We start from the raw sequence: 7,952 nt of genomic DNA, 5'->3' as shown, positions 1-7,952 counted from the left end.
TGTGCCAAGTTGTCAACATCCTTATTCTTTCTTTATTTTGCCTTTTCTTTCTGATTGCATGGACCTTTAGGTCTGTATTTGTTCTGAAAAAAAATCAAACATTCTGCAGATCTTTACTCACACAGAAAAACTCTAGCGTGAAGAATAACAATGAAGAGAGTGTTTCACTTCCCTCTTCCATTTCTCAGGGTTGACCATCAGCATCATACATGGATGACAGCTAAAAGCTCAGCAAAGGCTTCTTTTCTGAAAATATGCTGTTATACTAGCTCATACAAATAAAAATATGTATAAAGATAACGAATGATTAAGTATATCAGTACTTCTTAATCCAACATGCATTAATTCCCATTTTAACCTAGGAATGGACAAGCATTCTGAGAGATAACCGAGACCTTGGCCCTCTGTTTGATATTCCTGGAGTGACTGAGGGCCCTTTCTGCCCATCTCTGGCCCCCTCCCCTCCACTTCTCTGCATCCCCTTCAGACGGCACAAACCACGCTGCAACAAAGGAGCAAGCTGCGCTTTCACTTATCCTCACCCACCACCATTTCCCCCCTATCCATCAGCAGTCGTGGCGAGCCACTTCCGGGCCCTCCCGGCTTTGGGCAGGAGGAGAAGAGCCCTTCAGGCTCTGACCCCTAACAAATTCCCCTACAACCCCCAGGCCCGGCAGCACGGAGCCAGCCCGGCAGGCACCACGGGGGGAAAGCGGGCTTCCCCGCTGCCGGGAGTGCCTCCCTTCTCCCTCTGGAGGGAGACACAGTCCAGCTTTTGGCTGCCGGCGCCGCCGCGTCCCTCCTGCCCCTACCCTGCCCCTGCCCCTGCTGCAGCCGCCGCGGCCCCTGCCCCGCGCTCCGGGGGAGCCGCCGGGGGACCCCTGCCCGTCCCGTCCCCGCGTCCCCGTCGCGGGGGTCCCGGGGGTGGTGCGGGGGTGCCCCTCTTCTCCCCGCCGCCTCCCACGTGTGTGTGTGCCGAAACTTGGCAGCCCCCCGCCCGCTGCCCAGCAAGGGAAGGGTGGGCAGCGGAAAGGAAGGAGGGAGGGAGGGAAAGCCGTGCCGTGCCGTGCCGAGCGGTGGGGGCGGGCGGGAGGCGGCCGGAGCCCCGCTCCCCGGCCAGACCCTCGCCAAGTGGGCTCGGCAGGGGGGCGACGAGCGGAGAAAGGAGAAGGGGAAGGAGCAGGAGCAGGAGCAGGGCGGGCTCCCCTCTCCGCCCCCCGGCTGGGCGGCCCCTGCGCGGTGCTGCTGCTGCTGCTGCTGCTGCTGGTGCTGAAGGTGAAGCTCCGGCTCTCCAATTACTTTTCCCAAGAGGGAGAAGGAGGCAGCAGGAGGGGAAGGAGAGCCGTGTGGGGAAGGCAGGCCAATCAGAGCCGCGGTAACGGAGGGATTGCTGCAGGACGCCGCGGGTTTTCCTCCCGTCCTCCGCCGCCGGGGCTGAATTGGGACCGCACACAGCTGGCGGAGGGGCCGGAGCCGCACCGGGCTGCAGGACTTCCTCGCCCCATAGCCAGCCCCTAATTCTCCTCCTCCTCTCCGTGTTTTATTTATTTATTTATTTTTTTAATACTCCGAGCCACTTCGAGTCTCCCCTCCCTCCCCACGCACTTCGCCCTCCCTCCCGCATCCCCCCAGCCGGATTCCCGCTCCGTTCCCCGACAGCCGGGGGACAGCCGGGCACCGACGGCCGCCTGCCTGCCTGCCTTTCCCCTCCGTGCCGAGCCGAGCCGAGCCGAGCCAAGGGGAGCCGAGGCGGGCGCGGCGCCGCTCCATGCCCCCGGGCGCCGGCGATGCTGGGGCGGTGAGGCCGGGGCTCCCCCTCGCCGGGAGGCGGCCGCTCGCGGGGTGCTGCCAGCTCGGAGCGGGGCTGCAGGTAGGTGAACCGACAGCCGCGGGGACGAAAAGTTGCGGGAGGCCGGCTGAGGGGGTCATCTGCCGCCCTTCTTCCGCGTTTTATTTTATTTATTTATTTATTTATTTATTTTTTAATGTATTTTTTTCCTCATCGTTTGAGGTCTTCTTATTCAGGCGAAGGACCTCAGCCGCGGGGGACTGGGGGAGCCCAGGGGTCTGTCAGCTCCGCTGTTCGTGTGGGAAGGGTGGGCGCTCACTCGCTGCACCCCCGGGGATTTGGAGACCGGACGCTTTGTCGGACGGCTCCAGACGGGTTAAAAGCGCGTGGAGTCGCCTTGAGAATCCTTTGAAACAAGAGCGATCAAGAGATGGCTCTTGACTCCCTTTCTGTGTGTAGCGCTCCCCAACTTGTGTGTAGGGCATGCAGCCCCTCTGCGTGGCTTTCTTTCCATTTCAGGGAACTCATTTACCTGCTAAATACACCGGAGGTTCGGTATTCTGCAGTGAAAAAGCTCTTTTCTTGCTCGAAGCCATTTATAGCTTTGCAAGAGTGAGTTTTAAAATAACCCACTTTGTTCCCTTGAACTGTAGGATCGGACACCCCGTTATCTGGCAAAGGATAAAGAGCAATAGATTGCACTGCCTGGTTAGGAGTTGCCATTCATGTCCCTGCTGTGTGGTTCATTCTTACCAGGAGTTAAAATCATTGCTTGAAGCACTTGAAATTATATGTGTACTTACAGTTGTCTCCTTCCAGCTTTTGCTCGGAGATTGTCAGTATTTTTTTAAGGCACGAAGCACTTCACTGCCACCACTCTCCCCCCAGCAGGCTCCAGCTCTGTATTTAAGGAACAGGGCTTTGACTCCTGAAGAACAGCCAATTTGAATAATAAACACACTCAGCCCTTATCCCTGGAAGCCCCATAAAACATTCGGGGTCTTAGGGTCTTCTCACAACACTGGATACATTTAAATGACTATTGACTAAATGATAATTGTTATCTGGTTTCTCTGTCTTACCAAGTGGTTTCAGACATTAGCATTCAGCCTGCTATATGCTTAACACTTCAAAGCTGCTTTATGGGCTGACCTAAGTGATGTCAAATTGATAAATTAAAATTATTTTCTGTAGCATAAGGTACACGCTAAAAATGAGCAGTTCACTGGTACTGTGAATACAGCTGAGCTGAAGTTGGGAAAGAGCATACTAAGGCGTTTTTATCAGGGGTTGCAAGGGTTACATCTGTTACACTTTTTCACAGTAATTGCATAGTCATTTCATATTGATGTCTCTAATTTATTCTGTGTGTAATTAAAAGTAGTAAAGTAATTCATATAAATTTCATTATGAAAAACATATTTTGGGGAGCTGATAGTGCTGAGGCAATATTGAAAGCTATGTGTTTTTTGGTTTCATAAAGTCCCGATTCCCCAAACTACAGCACTGCTACTGTTATAAATATAAACTATCCAAGTACCAAAATTTTAGTGGAAAGCTTGGCTCAATTAGTTAATCACAGATCAGGATTACTATTCAGTGTTTCCACATGTTGTCTGAACAGAAGGGGGCTTTCAAAAAATGTGGTATTAATTCTAGATATGCTGCTGGTAGTGGGTGACTTTGAGATAAAATCTTGATTCCTGTCAGACGGTTTTAATCAGAGAATGACGTCTAATGTGTCAGTGTTTTTATCATACCAGATATGAGACCAAGTAACCTTTTTCTCCGTCTCTTCCTATGAGCAGAGATCTCGTGTAGGTGCTTGTGATGCACTTGAGAATTCTGGTGGGGAATACATGAATAACTAGTTCTGTGCGGAAGTAAGTAGATGTGTCTACAGATGGGTACTGGAGATTGCTTTACTGGCAACTTGCAAAGTGATGATTCATTGAACCCCATCTAGATTTACATAAAGAAAATAATACTTTACACTGAATTGTGACAGCAGAAAAACATGTAGCAGCCAAGAAGTTCTGTAATTTCATCACAGGTGATGACAGGCTTGATAAAGGGCCTCTTTACAAATGCAGGCTATATGTTTCTGATGAGCAAAACATACCATGGAATTTTTTAGATCTGAGCTTCTTTGCACTTAAATTTATTGCTGTCTGTATTACAACCTGTGTAAGGCATAAATAGTGTATTAGCAATATATTGCATTAATTATATCATACCTTTTACTTACTATAAATAAGTAATAGAAAAATGCTAACTAGTTATCGTGTTAAAGGAAATCACTGACTTCGGAAAGCAGAAAAATCACATTACCTAATACTGTACATCTACAAAAAAAATTGATCACCATCTTGAAAAACTGTTCTGAATAGTACAACTATCAGTGAGCAGGCAGTTCTATGTCCCTGTTTTAACTTCTGCAGTATTTTATTAGAAATGCTTCATTAAGTCACATTATTCTGCAGCTGTTTGTTCACTGAAAATTAAAACAAAAATCAGGAAGTTTATCCAGCACAGCAGTAGTATTCCCTTTGTTATGTACTGAAAGTTCAAACAACAACAACAACAAATCCTTTAGCCTCACTGTGCGAGAAACACTGAGTACATTCTATTTTTGTGATATATGGATGGCATTTACTGATGCAATTCATCAATGTATTTATTAGTCAAACGTCATCAAACAAAGAAAATAAATGAAAGTAAACAAAGACTGCATGATGATACAAAGGCTACAGCAACCGAAGACTCCACAAATCTAATTAATTAATGTTCAGTCTCATATTTACAATCTGTATTTAAATATCTCATTCAAATGACATATTTGTTGTCTTTCTCCCATTGATTTTCTAGTACAGCTCCAGATAATTCAGGTAGCAAGTGCTTTTCATTTGAAAATGCATTTTCCATTTTTCTTTTGAAATGCTGAATTTTAAAGGGATTGAGACAAAAGTTGTGTTTGGATGAATATAACAGAAGGGTCCTCCTATGTCAGCAGAGCTCAACACTGACCTGTCCCCATTCATGACAATCTTTATGTGTTAAGAGGGGCATCCTCAACTGATGTGGATTTCCCTTGCTCCATTTAAGTAGTTGAAGCTCTGACATTTTAAAGCAGCTGGAGATTTGCTCCATTATCTTTAGATCACTGAATTTAAGTGTGCCCTTAAAAAAGGATTTCACTTACTTTTTTTAGGGTGAGAAAACATTTACATACTGTATTGAGCTTCACAGAATCCATTGTAAGTGGATTTGAAATAGTTTTTAAATACAGAAGAGCAGTGTTGGAGCTGTTTCAGCAGGGAATTTGGCCCAGTTATTCAGTTTTGTGAGCCATCAATATATACTTCAAAACATTCCTCATAACTAAGTCAGATTTATAAAACTCATCAGGCATAGGAATGAATGTGGAAACATCAACAATAATGTCATTCATTTTCCTGGTGACAGCTACAGAGCTGTTGCCTTTAGCTCTGGGTACAACTTGGAAAGGTAGTGATTTCTGTGCTTTGATTCTTTATACACCCTTGCCAGCCATTCTTATTTACCATACAGAGTCAGTTATTTATCAAAAGAGAAGACAAAATAATAATGGCCACCTAATGTACTTTTCCTACTGCTACTGGAAAAAGCGTCACATTTTTAAGATAAACAGTTCAAGGCATTTTTTATAGAGCTTCTTTCATGCAGTGTATTTTGAAAAACACTTTCAAAGAAGAGAGAAAAAATAAAGACAGTGCTTTACAGTACTAGTTGTGGCAGGACAGTACATACTCAAATAAAATGGGAAAGAGTCACTAAAAAAAAGCTTTCTCAGCTTTTTCTTGTGTTCTGCTATGTTGGAATACTGATTTGTAGAAAGCATTGTAGCAGTAGCTGTTGCTTGATGTAGCACTAGAAAATGCTTTGTATGGATTTAGAAGCAATCGTGTATATAATTGCATGTGTAAAAATTGGGAAGTTGGTCTTGTTCGTTGTTTAAAGCTCATCAAACCTCATAATCTGAACTATGTTAATGGCTTACATTTTCGAGTAACCCCGCTTCACATCTTGCTGATCTTGTAATAGGAAACCTGAGCACAGGTCTCAGGGCACCAGGACAGCCTTGCATACATCCTGCTCTACTGCAAGCATCCCTTTAACAATGCCGGGGGGAGAGCCATAGTACAAGGAAGCACACAGATGAAAGCACATTTTTTTTTTTTTTTTTTTAGACTGTTAGCTGTTTGGTAATCTATGCTTAAATCATGAATCTCAATGAAGGCTGAAGGCTGCAAAAGGTGCCTTAGATTGGCAAACGTTGCAAGCTAATAAATGCACGAGCACGGCTCAACAAACCTATCTGGTTGTATAAATAACAAAATGATTAAGAAACGGGCTGCTTAGTATGAAACATTTTTGAAACAAATAACCAAACTTTTACTTTTGGTAGTATGCTGTCCTCTTGCTGTGTGGAAAATTTCTTGCCTCTGTTGTAATATTAACAGCCACTATTGAAGATGAGGGACGGGACTAGATGGACCATTGGCTTGATCCGATAAAGCAATTTCCTTTTCAAAACGCATGGAGGTGTAATTGCAGTAGTCTATACTTTGACTGGCTTATTAGAATGAGACTGTAATTGTCTAGCATTCTGTTTTTGCTTTATTTTTCTTTTTTAAAAAGAATGATATAATGCTTTTTAAAATAAATCTCTCAGTAACATGCAGTCTCACACCAGCTCCTTTGGAGACAGGAGCACAGACCTGACAAGTCTCTCACATTCGCAGTGATGATTCCATTTTGGATTTTTCCTCATGCTCCCCCACTGCAGTTTGTGCATCCCATATTGATAAGACAGAGGTGGCCTCCAGCCCACCTCACCACAAACTGGTTAGCTGTGTGGTGTGTGGCCCTCTGCTTGTCCCTGACTTGTTGTGTCATGGGTTGGGGCAGAGGATATAGTGCTGCCCCTGGATCACCAGGCAGCTTTTTATGATCCTCTGGGCACCTTTATACGGGGCACTCTTCCTGGTTACAGTCTCTCCCCATGACTTCTCCCTCACCAAATGACACCATGTATGAGAGAACCTGTCCCAAAGCCTCTGATGTGCAGGCTGGGTGCCTTCTGATGCAAGGCCACACAAATGGGGGATCTGTGAGCATTGGGTTAAAACCCCATGCTAGATTCACTCTCATTTGAGACTTGTCTTTGTTCCTGTGTAAGATATCCATTTGGCCTTCTGAGTTCTAGGCTCAACCATAAATCATTGTTAGCTGCTGTATTGATGGACTTCATGACATGCAAAGTACATCACAATGGCTTGGTAGCTCTCAGGAAAAATGTTTTTCCGTGCTGTTTGTATGTAGCAGTCTTTGAAATTTGGATCTTTTCCAGCAATGGATGAGTGTTAGTACCATCTGAAGCCTGTTTCATGGTTTATCTGAAACGAGTCAGTAGTCTTAGTTTGGATTTTACTGTACAACTGTCCAAGCCACAAAAGTCACCATGGGCAAAAATGATGATGTGCACCTGCTGTGTGCACAGCGAGGCAAAAACCGAGCTCTGATCAAGCAAGGCATTTCAGCTGCAAGCGTGTAGCTTCAATGCGACTAGTCAAATTAATTATGTGCTTGCAGACTTTTCTGAAGCAAGCCTGAATAAATGTTGCCAACTGCTCGGAGTGATCGATGTTGAAGGCATGTGGGTGGGGTGCTGCTGAAATGGCTATGTTTGTGTCTGTATTCTGGGTATAAATTTAAGACTTGAGCTTTGTTTCGGTGGATTGTCAGCCCTACACCTTCTATAAACATCCAATCCCGTTATATTCAGAACAGAGACTGTATAACAGCAGGTCATTTTCAGAAAGGTGCTGCAAGTACCTACCCTGTATTATAGCATCAGAAACTACAATTACAATCATGTAATTCTTCAAATGTGATGTTAACTGGCATGGCGCTGAAGTAAAATATCACTTTCTGACAAAGTATATCAGGCTATGGTATTCCTGCAAGAAATGAGGTCATGTTTAAAGCTTAACTGCAGAAACAGGATCTGTTTCTGTGCCATAGCAGGAGAAGAATACTCTCTCTGGACTGTGTTACCTGTGTTTATTTAGCTTTTTTCTTTTCTTTTCTTTTCTTTTCTTTTCTTTTCTTTTCTTTTCTT

General features: G+C 44.9%; 1 protein-coding gene across 7 annotated transcripts in view; it reads left to right on the top strand.

The window, feature by feature from the left end:
- Window positions 1-1,080: 1,080 nt before the first annotated feature.
- The window catches only part of TAFA2 (TAFA chemokine like family member 2), a 198,946-nt gene continuing 192,074 nt past the window's right edge, over window positions 1,081-7,952 (top strand). For 2 of the 7 annotated variants that reach the window (XR_004752688.1, XR_004752687.1), the window contains exon 1: window positions 1,081-1,870. The gene's annotated coding sequence lies outside the window, so the exon portion shown is untranslated. The remainder of the gene's footprint in view (window positions 1,871-7,952) is intronic. The other 5 variants (XM_035332550.1, XM_035332560.1, XR_004752689.1 and 2 more) reach the window with 4 other exon arrangements.

This window comes from Oxyura jamaicensis, chromosome 1 (genome assembly GCF_011077185.1).
Source record: "Oxyura jamaicensis isolate SHBP4307 breed ruddy duck chromosome 1, BPBGC_Ojam_1.0, whole genome shotgun sequence".
In the NCBI taxonomy this organism is placed as follows: domain Eukaryota; kingdom Metazoa; phylum Chordata; class Aves; order Anseriformes; family Anatidae; genus Oxyura; species Oxyura jamaicensis.
This window is presented reverse-complemented; position numbering and strand designations above follow the sequence as displayed.